Below are 21,148 nucleotides of genomic sequence, written 5' to 3'. Positions count from 1 at the left end.
CCACACACTAGGAAGCCCCTTCACTGGCAGAGACAGGGGGTGGTCAGGGGGAAAGCTTCAGAGCCACGGAGGAGAGCATAGCAACAGGGGTGCAGAGGGCAAAGAGGAGAGATTCCGACACAGAGGATCAGTGCCGACCAGCACTCACCAGCCTGAGTGGCTTGTCTGATCACCTGCAGGGGTGGGTGGGGGCTGGGAGCTGAGGCTCGGGCTTCAGAGGTCAGATCACAGGGAGAGGCTGCATGAACACAGCCTGAAGGGGGCTAGTGCACCAGAACTAGCCAGGAGGGAGTCCGGGAAAAAGTCTGGAACTGCCTAAGAGGGAAGAGACAATTTTTTGGGGGTGCACGAGGAGAGGAGATTCAGAACACCGCCTAAACGAGCTCCAGAGACAGGCGTGAGCTGCAGCAATCAGCGCAGACACCAGAGACGGGCATGAGACACTAAGGCTGCTGCTGCACCACCAAGAAACCTGTGTGCAAGCACAGGTCACTATCCACACCTCCCCTCCTAGGAGCCTGTGCAGCCCGCCACTGCCAGGATCCCATGATCCAGGGACAACTTCCCCATGGTGCACCTCATGCTGTTGCAACTTCACGCCAGCCTCTGCTGCCACAGGCTCACCCCGGACTCCATACCCCTCCCTCCCCTCGGCCTTAGTGAGCCAGAGCCCCCTAATCAGCTGCTCCTTTAACCCCCGTCCTGTCTGAACAAAGAACAGACGTCCTCAGGTGACTTACATGCAGAGGCAGGGCCAATCCAAAGCTGAACCCCAGGAGCTGTGTAAACAAGGAAGACAAAGGGAAGTCTCTCCCAGCAGCCTCAGGAGCAGCGGATTAAATTTCCATAATCAATTTGTTGTACTCTTCATCTGTGGAATACCTGAATAGACAATGAATCATCCCAAAATTGAGGGGGTGGACTTTAGGAGTAACTGTAGACTTGGGGTTTTCATTCTGAATCTAACTTTTTTCTGATTTTATGTTTCACTTAGTTTAGTATTTAAAGTTTATTATCATTGGTAGATTTCTTTATTGATTTGGTTGCTCTCTTTTTTTTTTATATATAGATATGTGTGATTTTGTCTGCATAGCTTTCTTTTACCATTTGTCCTAAGGTTCTATCTGTCAATTTTTCTTTTCTTTTTTCTTTTTTTTTGTAGTATGGTTTTTAGTGCTTGTTAAAGTTGGTGGATTGAAGTTTTGGTTTGGTTGCTCTCTTCTTTCTTTCTTTTTATTACTTTTTAATTTTTTATTTTTAATGTATTTTTTTATATAAATCTGATTCTTTTTTTTAAATTAATTAATTTATTTTTATTTTTGTCTGTGCTGGGTCTTTGTTTCTGTGCGAGGGCTTTCTCTAGTTGTGGCGAGCGGGGTCCACTCTTCATTGCGGTGCGTGGGCCTCTCACTGTCACAGCCTCTCTTGTTGCGGAGCACAGGCTCCAGACGTGCAGGCTCAGTAGTTGTGGCTCACGGGCTTTGTTGCTCCACGGCATGTGGGATCTTCCCAGACCAGGGCTCGAACCCGTGTCCCCTGCATTGGCAGTCAGATTCTCAACCACTGTGCCACCAGGGAAGCCCAATTTTTTTTTATTTTTAATAATGTTTTTTACTTGAATAAGTTTATTTTATTTTATTTTATTTTTCTTTCTTCATTCCTTTTTTTCTTACTTTTCATCTGAGCCGTGTGGCTGACAAGGTCTTGGTGCTCAGGCTGGCTGTCAGATCTGTACCTCTGAGGTGGGAGAGCCAAGTTCAGGACACTGGTCCACCAGAGACCTCCTGGCTCCACATAATATCAACTGATGAAAACTCTCCCAGAGATCACCATCTCAATGCTAAGACCCAGCTCCACTCAACAACAGCAAGCTACAGTGCTGGACACCCTATGCCAAATAACTAGCAAGACAGGAACACCACCCCACCCATTAGCAGAGAGGCTGCCTAAAATCATAATAAGGTCACAGACACCTCACAACACAGCACAGATGCGGTCCTGCATACCAGAAAGGAAAGATCCAGCATTATCCACCAGAACACAGGCACTAGTCCCCTTCACCAGGAAGCCTACACAACCCACTGAACCAACCTTAGCCATTGGGGGCAGACACCAAAAACAACGGGAACTACGAACCTGCCGTCTGTGAAAAGGAGACCCCAAACACAGTAAATGAAGCAAAATGAGAAGACAGGGAAACACAAAGAAGATGAAGGAGCAAGGTAAAAACCCACCTGACCAAACAAATGAAGAGGAAATAGGCAGTCTACCTAAAAATGAATTCAGAGTAATGATAGTAAAGAAGACCCAAAATCTTGGAAATAGAATGGAGAAAATACAAGAAACATTTAACAAGGACTTAGAAGAACTAAAGAGCAAACAAACAATGATGAACAACACAATAAATGAAATTAAAAATTCTCTAGAAGGAATTAATAGCAGAATAACTGAGGCAGAAGAATGGATAGATTACCTGGAAGAAAAAATAGTGGAAATAACTACTGTAGAGCAGAATAAAGAAAAAAGAATGAAAAGAATTGAGGACAGTATTAGAGACCTCTGGGGCATCATTAAATGCGACAACATTCAAATTATAGGGGTCCCAGAAGAAGAAGAGAAAAAGAAAGAGACTGAGAAAATATTTGAAGAGATTATAGTTGAAAACTTCCCTAACATGGTAAAGGAAATAGTCAATCAAGTCCAGGAAGCACAGAGAGTCCCATACAGGATAAATCCAAGGAGAAACATGACATGACACATATTAATCAAACTATCAAAATTTAAATACAAAGAAAAAATCTTAAAAGCAGCAAGGGAAAAACAGCAAATAACATACAAGGGAATCCCCTTAAAGTGATTTTTCAGCAGAAATTCTGCAAGCCAGAGGGAGTGGCAGGACATATTTAAAGTGATGAAAGGGAAAATTCTGCAGTCAAGATTACTCTACCCAGCAAGGATCTGATTCAGATTCAATGGATAAATGAAAACCTTTATAGACAAACAAAAGCTAAGAGAACTCAGCACTACAAAACCAGCTTTAAAACAGATCCTAAAGGAACTTCCCCAGGCAGGAAACACAAGAGAAGGAAAAGACCTACAAAAAGAAACCCAAAACAATTAAGGAAATGGTAATAGGAACATGCATATCAATAATTACCTTAAATATAAATGGATTAAATGCTCCAACCAAAAGGCATAGACTGGTTGAATGGATACAAAAACAAGAACCATATATATGCTGCCTACAAGAGACCCACTTCAGACCTAGGGACACATACAGACTGAAAGTGAGGGGATGGAAAAAGATATTCCATGCAAATGGAAATTAAAAGAAAGCTGGAGTAGCGATTCTCATATCAGAAAAAATAGACTTTAAAATAAAGACTATTACCAGAGACAAAGAAGGACGCTACATAAGATCAAGAGATCAATCCAAGAAGAAGATATAGCAATTGTAAATATTTATGCACCCAACATAGGAGCATACATAAGGTAAATGCTAACAGCCATAAAAGGGGAAATCGACAGTAACACGATCATAGTAGGGGACTTTAACATGCCACTTTCACCAATAGACAGATCATCCAAAATGAAAATAAAAAAGGGAACACAAGCTTTAAATGATACATTAAACAAAGTGGACTTAATTGATATTTATAGGACATACCATCCAAAAACAACAGAATACACTTTCTTTTCAAGTGCTCATGGAACATTCTCCAGGATAGATCATATCTTGGGTCACAAATCAAGCCTTGGTAAATTTAAGAAAATTGAAATCGTATCACGTATCTTTTCCAGCCACAACGCTATGAGACTAGATATCAATTACAGGAAAAGATCTGTAAAAAATACAAACACATGGAGGCTAAACAATACACTACTTAATAACGAAGTGATCACTGAAGAAATCAAAGGGGAAATCAGAAAATACCTAGAAACAAATGACAATGGAGACACGACGACCCAAAACCTATGGGATGCAGCAAAAGCAGTGCTAAGAGGGAAGTTTATAGCAATACAAGCCTACATCAAGAAACAGGAAACATCTCGAATAAACAACCTAAACTTACACCTAAAGCAATTAGAGAAAGAAGAACAAAAAACCCCAAAGGTAGCAGAAAGAAAGAAATCATAAAGATCAAATCAGAAGTAAATGAAAAAGAAATGAAGAAAACAATAGCAAAGATCAATAAAACTAAAAGCTTGTTCTTTGAGAAGATACACAAAATTGATAAACCATTAGCCAGACTCACCAAGAAAAAAGGGAGAAGACTCAAATCAATAGAATTAGAAATGAAAAAGGAGAAGTAACAACTGACACTGCAGAAATATAAAGGATCATGAGAGATTACTACAAGCAACTATATGCCAAAAAAATGGACAAACTGGAAGAAATGGACAAATCCTTTCTAAAGCACAACCTTCTGAGACTGAACCAGGAATAAATAGAAAATATAAACAAACCAATCACAAGCACTGAAATTGAAACTGTGATTAAAAATCTTCCAACAAACAAAAGCCCAGGACCAGATGGCTTCACAGGCAAATTCTGTCAAACATTTAGAGAAGAATTAACACCTATCCTTCTCAAACTCTTCTAAAATTTTGCAGAGGGAGGAACACTCCCAAATTCATTCTAGGAAGCCACCAGCATCCTGATAGCAAAAGCAGACAAAGAGGTCACAAAGAAAGAAAACTGCAGGCCAATATCACCGATGAACAGAGATGCAAAAATCCTCAACAAAATAGTACCAAACAGAATTCAACAACACATTAAAAGGATCATACACCATGATCAAGTGGGGTTTATCCCAGGAATGCAAGGATTCTTCAATATATGCAAATCAGTCAATGTGATACACCGTATTAATAAATTGAAGAATAAAAACCATATGAGCATCTCAATAGATGCAGAAAAATTTTTCCACAAAAGTCAACACCCATTTATGATAAAAACCCTCCAGAAAGTAGGCATAGAGGGAACTTATCTCAACACAATAAAGGTCATATATGACAAACCCACAGCCAACATTGTTATCAATGGTGAAAAACTGAAACCATTTCCTCTAAGATCAGGAACAAGACAAGGTTGTCCACTCTTAGCAATATTATTCAACATAGTTTTGAAAGTTTTAGCCACAGCAATCAGAGAAGAAAAATAAATAAAAGGAATCCAAATCGGAAAAGAAGAAGTAAAGCTGTCACTGTTTGCAGATGACGTGATGCTATACATAGAGAATCCTAAAGGTGATACCAGAAAACTACTAGAGCTACTCAATGAATTTGGTAAAGTAGCAGGATACAAAATTAATGCACAGAAATCTCTTGCATTCCTACCCACTAATGATGAAACATCTGAAAGAATAATTAAGGAAACACTCCCATTTACCATTGCAAGATAAAGAATAAAATACCTAGGAAAAAAACTACCTAAAGAGACAAAAGACCTGTATGCAGAAAACTATAAGACACTGATGAAAGAAATTAAAGATGATATAAACAGATGGAGAGATATATCAAGTTCTTGGATTGGAAGACTCAACATTGTGAAAATGACTGTATTACCCAAAGCAATCTACAGATTCAATGCAATCTCTATCAAACTACCACTGGCATTTTTCACAGAACCAGAACAAAAAATTTCACAATTTGTATGGAAACACAAAAGACCCCGAATATCCAAAGCAATCTTGAGAAAGATAAACAGAGCTGGAGGAATCAGGCTCCCTGATTTCAGACTCTACTACAAAGCTACAGTAATCAAGACAGTATGGTACCGGCACAAAATCAGAAATATAGATCAATGGAACAGGATAGAAAGCCCAGAGATAAACCTACACACATATGCCCACCTTAGTTTTGATAAAGGAGGCAAACATACACAATGTAGAAATGACAGCCACTTCAATAAGTGGTGGTGGGAAAACTGGGCAGCTACATGTAAAAGAATGAAATTAGAACATTCCCTAACACCATACACAAAAATAAACTCAAAATGGACTAAAGATCTAAATGTAAGGTCAGACACTATAAAACTCTTGGGGAAAACATAGGCAGAACATTCTATGACGTAAATCACAGCAAGATCCTTTTTGACTCACCTCCTAGAGAAATGGAAATAAAAACAAAAATAAATAAATGGGACCTAATAAAACTTAAAAGCTTTTGCACAGCAAAGGAAAGCATAAACAAGTTGAAAAGAGAACCCTCAAAGTGGGAGGAAATAATTGCAAATAAAGCAACTGACAAAGGATTAATCTTCAAAATTTACAAGCAGCACATGCAGCCCAATATCAAAAACACAAACAACCCAATCTAAAAATGGGCAGAAGATCTAAATAGACATTTCTCCAAGAAGTTATACAGATAGCCAACAAACATATGAAAGGATGCTCAACATCACTAATCATTAGAGAAATGTAAATCAAAACTTCAGTGAGGTATCACCTCCCACCAGTCAGTATGGCCATCATCAAAAATTTGACAAACAATAAATGCTAGAGAGGGTGTGAAGAAAAGGGAACCCTCTTGCACTCTTGGTGGGAGTGTAAATTGATACAGCCACTATGGAGAACAGTATGGAGTTTCCTTAAAAAACTAAAAATAGAACTACTACATGACCCAGCAATCCCACCCTAGGCATATACCCTTAGAAATCCATAATTCAAAAAGAGTCATGTACCACAATTTTCATTGCAGCTCTATTTACAATATCCAGGACATGGAAGCAACCTAAGTGTCCATTGACAGATGAATGGATAAAGAAGATGTGGCACATATATACAATGGAATATTGCTCAGCCATAAAAAGAAACCAAATTGAGTTATTTGTAGTGACGTGGATGGACCTAGAATCTGTCATACAGAGTGAGGTAAAGCATAAAGAGAAAAGCGAATACCGTATGCTAACACATATATATGGAATCTAAAAAAAAAAAAAAAATGGTTCTGAAGAACCTAAGGGTAGGACAGGAATAAAGATGCAGACATAGAGAATGGACCTGATGACACGCAGAGGGGGAAGGGTAAGCTGGGACAAAGTGAGAGAGTGACATGAACTTATATATACTACCAAATGATAAATAGATAGCTAGTGGGAAGAAGCCGCAAAGCAGAGGGAGATCAGCTCAGTGCTTTCTGACCACCTAGAGGGGTGGGATATGGAGGGTGGGAGGGAGACACCAAGAGGGAGGAGATATGGGGATATATGTTATGTATAGCTGATTCACTTTACTATAAAACAGAAATTAACACACTATTGTAAAACAATTATACTCCAATAAAGATGTTAAAAACAAAGTAAATTGGCATTTCTCACTTATATTTCTTTAAAAACTGGATTGAATATTAGACCACATTTTAATGCCTAAATGTGGCCTTACTTCACAATCTTCAAAACCTTGGCTGCTTTGTGAATGTTTATAACCTTTGAATATTGATTAAACTGAGTGTGACCTAGTTAACATAACAAGATCTATTTTAGCCCCATCATGTATTTTAGACCCTGGGTCTCTGGAACAGCTTTTACTCACTGTCTCTCTTTCTCTCTACCTCTATTTCTATCTCTGTCTCTGTCTCTCTGTCGTTCCATCTCTCTCTCTCTGTTTCATACACATACACCTACACACACTCACACACACACACACATTAAAAATATCAGAGACTTATCAGAGGAATGTGGAAACCCTGACATTCCTGCCCATGTCTTGCAAATAAGGCTCAGATAGGAGGGAGTGTTCTACGGGTAGCAAGTGATTTTTTTTCTCTCTCTAGTGTTCCAGCTTATGTACCTGAATATTATTACAGACACTTTGTTATATTGCAATACATATATTTTTTAAAAATAAACATGTATTCTGTAAAATCATACACTGAAATTAATAGAACTTATGGGAAAAATAAAGTTAAGGACAGACCATTCAGAACCTGTGTGATGTTCTTACCAGAGCCCCAACTGACATAATACTTTGATGAAAATACTAGCACAATTAAAAAGACAAATTTCTAATAAATAAATACAAATTTAGGAATTTATCTTTTTTTATAAAAAGATGAAAGTAGCTCATTAGAAAGGAGTATAAGGAAGGGTTGAGGCTGTTGAGTTATGGAAACAAAGGAAAAATGCCCAAAATTGGAGAGTAGCACAAAATAAAGCATTTCTGGACAGAGCACATGCCTGAATCAAGCCAAGAAAACTGGAGGTGAATGGGCATCTGTGGACATATTTCTCCTTTGTGGCCTATTAGGTTTAGCTCAGTGTGAATTCTTCCTGTTCATCTGCAGTTATTTAATGGGACAAAATCCTAACTAGAAAAACAAATGCATGTGAAACTAGGCAATTTCCACTTTACTTTGACATCACACCTAAATTTATTATGGTGTATGAGTTGATTTGTAAATCAAAACCTATTGTACCAGAAGGTCTATTTTTGCACTATTACTCTTGCCTGGACACTTAAGTTACACTGACCTTTTTCACTCTGCTTTTTTACAGGTTTGATTAGATCTTGAGTACTTCCTAGCAATCTGATCCTGCCTGGTTCTTGACAACGCCCTTTTGGGTGGTTCAACTTTTATAAGTGAGACTGTATGTGTATAAATCAGATGAAGCCTTTAGAAATATGGTTGTAAGTCCTTTCTTAATTTTGATAATTCAATTTAATTTAAAGAAAGCAAGGGGAGGTTTCTTTCCTTTTCTCCCTTGCAAAGAAAACAGATTTTAAAATATTTCTATAGCATAAAGATCAGAGTATTAACAAGTTCTCAGAGGCATCAAAATTATACATTCTGCCTTTAGCATTTAATTTGTTAGAAAACCTCCCGATATTGGAATAGATATTTGCCACTAGTTGAACACAATATGTTTTTGTTCTGGTGTACTGAGTGCCCTGTGCCTAACTTTTTATTTATTTTTTTTAAAAAAGGGACTGGAACTGGAAGCTGGTGGTAGTTCATAGATGGTTAATATTGAGGAGTATTAAGCAACATAGTAACTATTAGCCCAAAGATCATGAGAGTTAAATAAAGCACAGTTTAACTCAATGACCTGGATATTTTGGGAGATAATAGACTTTTGGTGGCCTTAAGTATTAAAATGTTTTCCGTCATGGTCTTCTTCAATCTGCAAGTGTATGAGAAGTTACTGTCAGCATTCTGTGTTGTCATGCTTATGTGTCCAAAGGAACCAGAATTGCATGATGATAAAATTGCTGAATACTTAGTTAAGCTCAGCTAATCTATATTATCATCTTCACTGTAAAATGCTACTTCTCCATAATGCTTCAGTCCCCTGAATAATTCTGACTATTCTTTTCTTCCTTGGCCTTGGATTACCTCAGGCAAGTTAATTTCACTAATCCAGAATATTACAACTTGTCTGACTTGTTTCTACTATTATCTTGATTATTATAAAAATAGATTTTACTCATTTAATATTTTCCTTGTCTTAAAACAAAGAAAATAATTTGTGCTTTAAAATAGAAATCCTGTTTCCTTTCCATCCTTCACTCTTCTGAAATAATGTTTTTTCAAAGAAAGAGCCCATATGGTGCTTAATGATCTCTCCACTTACACAATTAATGTTTAAGGGCTGTAAACTGTATGCTCAAATGCTTAAATCATTTTCAGTGTGTTCATAGTTAAAGATTTTATTGCTTTCTTCAGTAGCCAATTCCACACACTAATAATTCACTACTAAAGAAAGTTATTCTAACTTCCCAAGGCTTGATCTTTTGTTAGTTTATAGCAAGATTTTTATACTTTGTCATCCAATTTTGTGATAATCATCTTCTGGGATTTTCAAATACTTTCACTGGCCACTTTTCTTTTAAGGCAAGAGGAATTAAATTCACCTCATGTTTCAGAAGTGGCTGTAATTTATTTTTAGCTTTGAGGCTTTTTAAAAGATTTGATTTTAAAAAATTCGAGCAATATTTATAGTGACAAGTGTCTGTTAAGTCTTCTCATATTTTTCCATCTTTATCTCTTCAGTTGTAAAATGTTACAAAATATCCCATGAATTAAGATTTAGGATGTAATGAAGACCATTATTAAACACCACAAAAGTTCATTAAGGGACATCAAAAAGCTTCATTCATCAGTTCTTTTTTCTTTTTTCTTTTTTTGTTGCTAATATCTGAATTAACTTCATTTTCACAAAGCAGCAAACCTCTTTGCTATTTGCCTCAGTGATTTCTCCACATACCAAAACATTCTTATTGCCATAATATTCTGCATTAATATTATCCACCTTACATTTTTCTTACATTGCTTTGCAGTTACTCTGAATTTCTCAGTTCCCCTTCAAAGAAACTCCTTAGTGGTATTTCTTTTACACACTTCTTCATATCCTATTTACTCCTCAACCTATTTAAATCTGGCTATTCTTCCTTCCCTCCCCTCTGAGAATTCTCACCAATGACCTACATCTTGCCAAAATGAATGACCAATTTCTTGCTCTTTTCTTACTTATCCTTGCAACTTTGATAGTTTAACTATCCCCTACTTCTTGAAATATATAATTTCATTTCCAGACTCCCCTGGTTTTCTTCCTATTTTGCTGGCTTTTTCACTAGCTATTAGAGCTTTGTCCTTGTTTCTTCTATTTTCTTTTTATGTTCTCTGCTTAGGTGAGCTACTCTGTTGTGTTACTTCAAATAGTATTTATATGATGATGTCCCTTATATTTGTATCTTCTGAATGAATATCAAACATTTTTCTCAATATCTTCATTTTGATGTTCAATTGCATGGCAAATACTACATTTCTAAATGAAATACTTAATTTCTAACATCCAAATCTGCTGTCTCCAAAGTATCTCTATTTCCATTTCTATCTAGTTCCTCAGGAAAGGTGTCAAAGTAGAAATTATTATTCATTCCTACCTCTTTCTCACATCTCACATCCAGTTCACCAGGCAAGTCCTTTTAGCCGTCAATATATAGCCCAAATCTGACCACATGTATTTATATTCACAGCTACAGTGCTAAGTAGCATTATCTGTCACATAGGCTACTGCAATAGCCTATAATTGAGATCCTATCTCAATTCTTACCCTCCTACAGTCCATTCTCAACTCAACAGTCAGAGTGCTCTTTCTAGAACAAAAATGATTTTTCTGCTTGAAACACTTCACTAATATCCCAATATTTTTAGAATAAAATCTAAGTGTCTTGCCATGATGTAAAATAGTCAAAATAATCTGAAATTTGTGGAACTCTGAATAAAACACCTATTCCATTCCAAAGTGACTTTTACACATGTTTTTGTCTATCTGGAATATACTTGCTTCCTTTTCTTAAGCCCAAGATAATATTTTAAAGGTATCAAATCAAGTGTGGTTTTTAACCTGGTACTGCACTTTTTCTTTACTCTCCTCTGCCTTTCCTCTACATTTTCCCATAGTCACTCCTTATTCAAGCAACTAGCCATTTTGTATTCCTTGATAAAGATGAATAATACAGAAGAGCAGAAATGAGAGACCTTCCTACCCCATCCATATCCCCAAAAAGACTTGAAAAAGTCCCCAAGGCAGAATGGAGAGGAGAGATGGAGAGAAAAGGTGATGAGAAAAACATGGAGATAAGTGGGGCCTTAGAGAGATAGAATTGTACACAGTCATTATTTTATCTGGTCACAAATGAACACTTGGCCTCTTGAATAACCTGAGACTTTCCTTAGCCTCTGTCTTTCTTACTCCCTATGGATAATGTCTCCTGCAAATAAAAAAAAAGTGGGGGCCTAAATGGCAAGTAGACTGGTGGCTGTGATAGAAGAGGATGGTGGGGACCACTTGCTACACTTATGCCTGTTGGAGAGCTATATGGAACACATACTAAATCTCCCTTAGGACAATGATTTCTCACTATAACATATGAGTACTTGTCCAGAATACTGTTAATTTGTAAATCTGGGTACAACCTAGGTGTCATTATTTGACATAGTAATACTTTCATACTAGTCAACTATATCTTTTCACTCTTTAGTACCATTCAAGAAAACAAATAAATCTGACCCATCTCATATGATGTGGGAGGGAAGGAAACCTTCCTGCAGCAAACTGCCTCACACATAATCTATGTAAGTCTGCCAGGAAATTGCCCCAAACAGTATTTCCTGAAAACTAGACAAAGAGGAAGGACGATGGAAAGTAAACTACAAACCTAACCCTCCTTCCCTCAGAGGTAATTTTCTGAAAATATGCCCTTATAACTGTTTCTTAGGTTTTTAAAATTACTTCCTATTTCCCTTGTTATTGTTCTTCATTCTGGACTATATTTATAGGAGGCAAGTGGACATAGAAAAACTCATTTCAAAACTAGTTTTGTGCCCTTCTTTGTTGTATAGGATACAATAAAAATACCTAGCCACTTTGATTCACACAGTTTGCTAAGGAAGATTTAACACATTTAAATTATTTTTAAAACAAGTTTGCTCTAAACTCTCTTAACTATTTAACAATGTGGGAGAACTTTTCTAATTTTCCTCTGAACCTACATTCTTTAATCTGTACAATGAAGAAAATAGTGATGCAAATTTCAAGTGTTTCCTATGCATTAAGTAAGATGATAAATGTCATTGTTTAGTAGAATACCCAGCTAAATTAGATACTGAATGACAGTCGGCCATTGTTATTTTTATTAGTTGATTTATGTATTTATATCTCTGGAAATTCTTCCCAGATTTCATTGTGGTTTCCTCTTCCCTTCTCTAACCTTATGTGTTAGCATTTTCAAACACGTGTTCTTAATACTTTCAACTAACATCTACAGATCAGTGGCTTAGGTATGTACTGTAAACTCAGACCTTTCCTCTCACTTTTAGATGCTTAGATTCAGTTGGTTTCTGGTTAGGTGCACCAGATGTACAGCAGCAACTCCAAACACAACCTGTTTTAATATGAATTAAGATTCTCTAAAACTTCTTTTGTCTCTACGTTCCAATATACTTTTGAATGATGTCACTCTTCATTTGGAGGTTTCACTTGACATTTTCTTCTCTTATTTGGTACATCATATAGGCCATAAAGGCCTGAAGTTCCATAACATAAACATTTTTATCCCCACTGCTGTTGCTTTGATTCAGGACTTTATCATCTCTTACCTGTGCTATTGTACTTGATACCTATCTGTATCCCTGATCTTATAAAGACAACCTTCAGAGCATTCTCCATACAGCTGCCAGAGATGAGTTAAAAATATGAATGTGCTAATCATTCTCCTGAAAATTAGCAGTGGTTCTACTGAGTGTAAAGTTAAACTCTGGCTCTTTATGATTTATGTCAATTTCTCCTGGCTCCTCGTTTGCTATGGTGGTTGTTAATGTGCCACCATATACTGTATGCCAGACAGCTTGCAAGTCCAAAAACACTGCTTTATGCTTCCACTCCTTGTCATAATTCTTTAAGTCCTTTTTCTTGCTGTGCCTGCTTGACAAATACTTACTAATCACCCCTACTCCCTCCAAATCTACCTTGGACTTGTCTTCCTTGAAGAATGTCATTATTAATTCTTTTCATTGGCAAGGAACGCTTTGTCATTAGCATTGCCTTTTTGTGTTCCTCCTGTACATAGTTGAGTCTTCCATCTAGGTACCAACGAGTGGACCGTTGACTCCTCTTTGTGTAGCAGCAAGGTGATTAGGGTGATTGACCAGATTGATGGGAGGCTCTTGATTGGTCTAGGCTTCCAATGAAAAGTTTTTTCTTTTTGCCAGAGAAAGACTGGCCTAAGATATTTTGGAATTTTGAAATTGAGAAGTTGTCTCCCTGGGGACTTCTGGGAAGTAAATTTTCTTACTTTTAAGATAGAGACATGGAAATCTGGGTTTCCTATTTTACTGAATGTGAAAGAGGAAGTATGCTGCTGGTAACAAGCTGAGGACAAAGCCACACAAGAGAGAGGGCAGAACTAAAAGGAAAACAAAGAAACAGGACAGAAGTTCAATTAAACTGTTTTCAAATGTCACTGTGCCTCTAGACTTTTAGTTATGTGAACCAATATTACGTTATTGTTAAAGAAGATTGAATTTGATGCTTTGGAATGCAAGTAATCAGAAAAACTCAACAGAAAGAACCTGCAACAAGTTGCTATATTATTTAGTTAGATATCTGTCTCTACTTTCTATTTTCTTGAAAGCAAGAACCCTATCTACTTTATGTCACCCCAAGTCATATTTATGTCACCCCAATTTGAGTTTGGGAAATTGTATTTGGTCAAAAATTGTTTGATGTTGAAAAAATTGATTTTCTGGGTTCCTATTCTGTTTAAGGCATTGGTGGGAGGCTTTTTCACATATATTATTTCATTTAATGTTTATAATTAATTGATTGTGAAAGAGCTATTAGTAATTTCGCATGGATCCTAGATTATCATGAAATGAATTCAGAAACGTCCATGTCCAGATGATGACATGGCAGAACAGTACTTACAAATTTTATTTTTGTTAATTGACATGCATGGAGAAGATGTCTTCACAGGGAAGAGAATGAAGTGTAGAGACCTAGGACCATTGATGAGGGTGAGAATAAATGACACCCAGTTGAGACCTATAAAATTGGAACAAACCCTGGGCACTGCAGGGAACACTGTCATAGAAACAGAAGGAGCTGTTGACACAAGAGACTATACAGAAACTCGGGTCACATAAAGTGAAATTTGGGGGTCTTAGTAACAAAGACCTAGACTTCTAAAAGAATGACATTTTCCCCATTCTGTGAAATACACAGCATGACTCTAGCGTAGTAAAAAAGATTTTGAAGGTGAGAACATATAGAATTTCCTGATCAAACCCAGAGTTCTCAAAAAGGCATCAGCACCACTAGGAAACATGGATTCACAAAAAGTGGACACTAACAAAGGGATAGGATGAAGGAAGAGAAGATCGTTTGTGACTACATGTGAGACTCCCTTAAGGATTCTTTCTAAATACTGGGGTAATGTTCAGCAGTAATGTGGTTGGACTTTATTTATATCTGTTCAGGTAAATTTTTTTATTAAATACCCCCAGACCGATGGGTCCTAGGAAAATTAAGTAACACTTGGTAAGTAGTGTTTAATAAAATTACAACCCAGGTTACTTTTTGGAAGGCAATTTGGAAGAAGAATGAAGTAGGTCAGGCTTTGAAATATTAAAGAGCTGTGACATGGCCTATACTTCCGTTAAAGTATATATTTATAATCACTCACATTCAGTGGGAAGGAATACACAAGGACATGAATACTGGGAGGTGGGGATCATTGGGGGTCAACTTAGGGTCTTCTTACCACAATTACCATTAAAATTTTTCTCTATGGAAAAAAAACTTGAGTTATATAGATCACTTACTAGTTTAACAGTTTACAAGACAAAATTTTAGTCTTGCAGAGTAAGATAACTAATTCACAGAATATGCTAAGTGTTTATTTTAAATTACTTTATCTTTGAAGATTCGGTGCTTTCATGTGCTATCTTTTGATCATATCCAATCCATACTGCTAAAATTCTGTTGAGGATCCCCCCACCATGCACATACACACACACACACACACATACACACACTTAACATCATTACTCATTTCAAGTTTTATTTCAGATCGTTCTTTCTAGCTAGATTTTATCTTTCATGGTCTTACTTGTATTTGTCCACCATTAATAATTCGGTGGTTGTAGGATTAGAAAATGACACCTTGCCTCAACTATCACTTCACAAATATCCCAGAAAGAATCAATAATGACTATTTATAATGAGAGTTTGCAATCATGTGAGTAAAATTGAAATATATCATTTCCAAAGTAATACTCTATAGCATTCATCATTCATGATTCTTGCTTCCCATGGAGTACTAAATGATAAAAGTATAGAGTGAAGGACAAAAATGGGATATGATAAAATGTCTCAATAAAGTTAAGATTTGTTCCTTCATTATTGTAGAGCAGTGGTTCTCAAGGCATAGTCTGATGATGCTTGGGGGTTTCTAAGACCATTTCAGGGGTCTGCAATGTCAAAACTAATTTCATTAAAATGCTAAGATGTTACTGATCTTTTACACTACCTCTCTCTCTGAGTGTATAGTGAAGTTTTTCAGAAGCTACATAAAATATAATGATACCATTTCTCTGATGGCTTTGTATTCTTTTTTTATTTTTCATACTGATGCTTTTTTTTTTTGTTTTTTATTGGGGTATAATTGCTTTACCATGTTGTGTTAGTTTCTGCTGTTCAATGCAGTGAATGAGCTATGTGTATAAATATATCCCCTCCCTCTTAAACCTCCCTCTTACCCCCCATCTCACCCATCTAGGTCACCACAGAGCACCAAGCTGAGCTCCCTGTGCTATACAGCAGGTTCAAAATGTCCATTAACAGATGAATGGTTTTGTATTCTTGTGTTTAAATGTCTCAATTTTGTTTTCCAACACATTACATATTGATAGATAAAAATAGTGCTATGCTGTTAACTGTTTAAAAGCAGAATATTTGGACCCCCAAAACACCAAACCCTGATTTATAGTGTTTGCTGATTTTCTGTGATGTAGATACTCCCAGGATGGTTGATTTCAAACTAGCAAGGTGATGTCATTGAACACAGAGTAAGGAATAATCACACACAGTCAGTTCTTGTGAGTCAGTGTAGGCTGGCTCCATTGCATGACTGGATATAACCCAGATAAGCAAAAATGCTCTGGAATCAATCATATTTTAAAAGTGTAAAGAGACCCAAAGATTAAAAAAAAAAAAAAAAAAAAAAAAAAAGTTTGAGAATCTCTGATCTATCATTTGTCCTAAATGATTCACTGGTAGAATTGGTGTAAGCAAAGTTTTCTCAGGTACAACAGCCAACCATTTTCATGATTTTGTTTTCTCCTTTGGACTGTGATCCTTCATTAAATCCCACAAATTTAATTAGTTATCAGTTATAGAGAAAGAAAATGTACCTTCTACTGTGGTCCCAAGGCACATTTTTCTTATCTCAAATGCAACAGATAATATTGAATTTGTGTGTGAAAGTGTCTATCTGCCTCACCAAATAGTAATCCAGGACTTCATTGTTTCCTTTGTATCTGCTTTTCTTTATCTGCTAAATTAATGAATAATAAGTATAAATTAATATTTTATGATTTTGGAGCATTTACATTTTAAAAGAAAAACCAAAATGTGGATAATCCATTCTGCATAGAACGTAATAGAACTTAACAGTGAACTTATATTTTGTAAAGTTGAACTGGCTGTAGAGTATTAGATATATTTGTAGGAAATATTACATGATAGTTACAAGTTAGAAAAATTCATACATTGAATTTATACTTATACTTTTTTCTGTTCTTAGGAGAAAGCTTATAGTTTGTTAGCATTAAATAAAAAATAATTACTAAAGAGGTGGGAGGGAAGTTTTGGAAGTGATGGATAAGTTTATGGCATAGAGAATGGTGGTGATTTCACCAGCATATACTAAACTCCAAATTCATCGTTTTATACATTAAACAAGTACAGCTTTTTGTATCTCAGTCAAAACTCAATTAAGTGGGTTCAAAAAAGAAAAAAAAAGTACTATGTCTGAATAGTGCATAAGAGTACACATTATTTCTCATAATGTCTTCATAGGAATTTTCCCTATAATACTAAATGACTGAATATGTAACTACCATTTATGAATTTGCTAGACAATTTAGTTCTTTCTTAGATATTTAGCCTTTTTTTGTAATGATTCAGTTATTACCCTGAGAGACCATAGCTAAAATAGATGAAAGAAGTAAGAGTAGAGAAAAATATGTACAATAAATAATTTTTAATAGTAGTGCAACAGGTTCTTTTTCTTCTGGAAATCCTAGGGTGGAAATGTTAGTGTTCATTTAAAAAATACTTAAACTACAACAAAATAGCCAGATATGACATCTCTTGCTGACAATTTGAGGAATTCATATCTACTTGTCTTACTTTAAAGACTATTAGGTTTTCTTTAGACTCCAGAATCTTATTCAACATTTTTACTCTATGGTGCCATTTGTGAATAGATATATCCTTCCACATATTCCACATAATTCATTTTTCATGGCTCTTCGTCCTCTGGGAACTTTTCAATATTAAGAATAGTTTTTATTTCACGAATGTAATTATTGGGTAAATTTCTCAGCCAAAGTTCAAAGATGCAAATGAATTATATCAGTGGGTTAACTAGCCAGAGTGGGTAAAGATCATGCTCTTCTAGCTTCCAAAATGTGTTCTGTAAAATATGGATTCCAGAAATTTTACATAAATATTAGATAGACACAATTATATGTGTTCAAAAAAATGTATTTGGGGATGTCTTGGCTAAATCAAATTTAACAAATTGCTGAGGAGTTTCTCAGAATAATTACTGTATTATTCTGATTGTGAATCTTCAAGGGAAGGTGTTGTTTTCCCTTTTTGACTTTGAAGTACATTTTCCACAGAATACCCTACAGGAACACACTATATGAAACTTCCTTGTATGTATGTTCCAAATGGAATATCTTACGAGTGAATGAGGGCATTAAAACAATTAAAAATATTACTTTGAAATATTAATTGGTTAAGCAACAAATTTGTTTTTATTTGTGGACCTATAAAATTATTCTATTCAACAATGATTTTTAAAATAAAATTATTAATAACATAAAAAGAATGCATATTCACACATGTTAGAGTAAAAAAAACTCTCATTTTACTCATTATTTGAACTTTAAAAAATAATGTAATAGAATAATTATTCTTCATACCTATTCATATTATTTTGATTAGTTTATTAGTGGTATTTTTTTCTAATGTCATTTTTTCATGAATGTATTTTAATATGGTCTCATTATTTTTAAATCTTATGAAATTGCAAAATTTTTCATAATTACATTTTATGAGTAATATATTTGAAATTGATGAAATCTTTGATTCTTTTCTGAAAACTATATTTCTAACTGAGAAAATTATATTTTTTAGGTGCCTTGTAAACTCAGAGCAAATTCTTCCAAAAGTAATTTATTTTTGTAATTTTATTTTGTAGTTAATGTACAAATACTTTAGGACAAATGTTTTCCCAGGTACTCTTTTGTCACCATTTTGAGTAACTGTTCTTGACAATTTAAAAAAAAAATCAATCTTATTAAATGTTTTCTTTATTTGTAACTCTTTTGAATGTTGTAGATGCTGCAAAATCATAGACTTTCTCAATTTTATTCATTTCCAGTATCAATGATCAATTTATACACTTAAAAATAAGTGCTCCATCACATTTTTTCCTAAAAATCAAGATATTCTGGAGTACAACTATAGAATTTCAAAATTAAATGTGTATTCCATTTCAGAATTCATAATTTGTTCAGTTTCCTGCTTTTTCCTTGATAAATTTGAATGTTTTGCAATTTTCAAATATCTTTTTGATATTGAATTTGCTGAAAGCTTCAAAAACTGCAGGTTGGTTTATTTTTTTCCACTATTTTTCTGGATTACTTTAATTGTAAATTTCCAATTCATCTGAAAAAATGTGACTAAAATTTAGAAGATATATAAAATTTAGAAGACATGTAAACAAGACATAAAAATTTGGAAGACACATAAGACATTTTGACTTACAAAGTAACTTCTCAAAGGCTCAAACATGTCTATGTTTTAACTGATGAATAGCAGCAAAGAGAGAAAAATCATAGCATTATGCTCTTCCTGAATTTTTTTGTTTGTTTGTTTTCAGCATCAGCTTCTTCTTACAGTGTATATTTACTGTAGTGAATATATATAAAACATATGTAATTTTTGACATAGTGACTCTTCTTTCAATTAGTAAACATTTGCAGATTTTTGACATATAATTAGTACCTTATATACATTTAATTTATTAATAACATTCTTTATCCTATCAGGCTGGATTCACCAAAAATTTTATTTATCATTGCAAAACAATCTTATCTTCTATGTTGAAATTTCTGCTGTAGAAGCATATTTGCAGTAATATTAGACATTTGACTTAAATAGAATGAAATTCCAAAAGACTTATTTGATTTAAAATTTGATGAAAAATGAACAATTTTTAAAATTACATAAATTGATTTTCTATTTGAAGCATTAGATAATGACACGAACATAAAATTTGTATCATCTAAATGTTTGTTGTTTTCTATTAATGAAGAATCATATTAGTATCAATTGCTTTGTAATTTTGTACATGCATAAATAAATAACAAAGTTAATTTAAAAACTATCATTTGAGCTAAATAAAATGCTTACTTCACAGAGTATTATTAAACATGAATTCTATGGCTGTACTTTCTCTCCTTTAATAATCTTCTTAAAATATTTACTAACTTTCCAATTAGACGTTAATGCTTCTTCTGTAAATTTTGTCCTTCAGGTGATACGTAATACTCCTCCCTCCCATTTTAGTGTATGTTAAATGTGTTAATGATAACAAACAGTTTAGGCAAATCACATTTTCATTGACAATTTTCTTTAGAAATGAAAATTCTTTATTTTTAAAATTAAAATGACCTTTTTAAGGCTCATTCTTGCATAAAAAGTTTATAATGTAAAAATGTTAATGAAAATGGTAGACATTTTAGATTTTAACCATGGAATGTCTGACAAAATATCCGTAGCAGGAAATGTAGATACAATCTAAGACAGGGATGCCCAGCATTTATTTCCCATATACCTGCCACATTTTCTACTGACCCCACAGACAAGGGGAATGGCAGTCTGTTCATCTGACAGGGTTGGCATGATCCACGGTATAACTGGTTGGCACATCAAGTAGCCGGAAGGAGTAGCAGCATCAAACAACTTCAACTCTCACCAAAGACCAGAAGGTACTAGTTTTTCCTAGCTTTTTAGGTTGAAGAGCACTTTATCAGCTATTCTTGAAAAGGGGGTGTTTGTAAGATATGATGCTAAATCTAGATCAGATCAAGAAAGTGAGTCCAGTTTCCTCCTGCAGGTTTTCCCTGTGTGAAACTGAGGACTGTTACTGCACATATATCTCACATCCATGGCAGAATCTGGAGACACAAAATGGAGGCTCATCAAAAACATTTGAGAAGTAAATGATTAGCATGCTGGTCTGCGATCTATATTTTCTTTGAAGTTTGGGGAAGCACCCTCAAGAGAGGATGACCCTGTCAAATCTACTTTAAACATGCAATGTAGTCCTATTGGCAAACAAAA

The sequence above is a fragment of the Eschrichtius robustus genome, chromosome 17 (genome assembly GCF_028021215.1).
Source record: "Eschrichtius robustus isolate mEscRob2 chromosome 17, mEscRob2.pri, whole genome shotgun sequence".
NCBI classification, from domain to species: domain Eukaryota; kingdom Metazoa; phylum Chordata; class Mammalia; order Artiodactyla; family Eschrichtiidae; genus Eschrichtius; species Eschrichtius robustus.
This window is presented reverse-complemented; position numbering follows the sequence as displayed.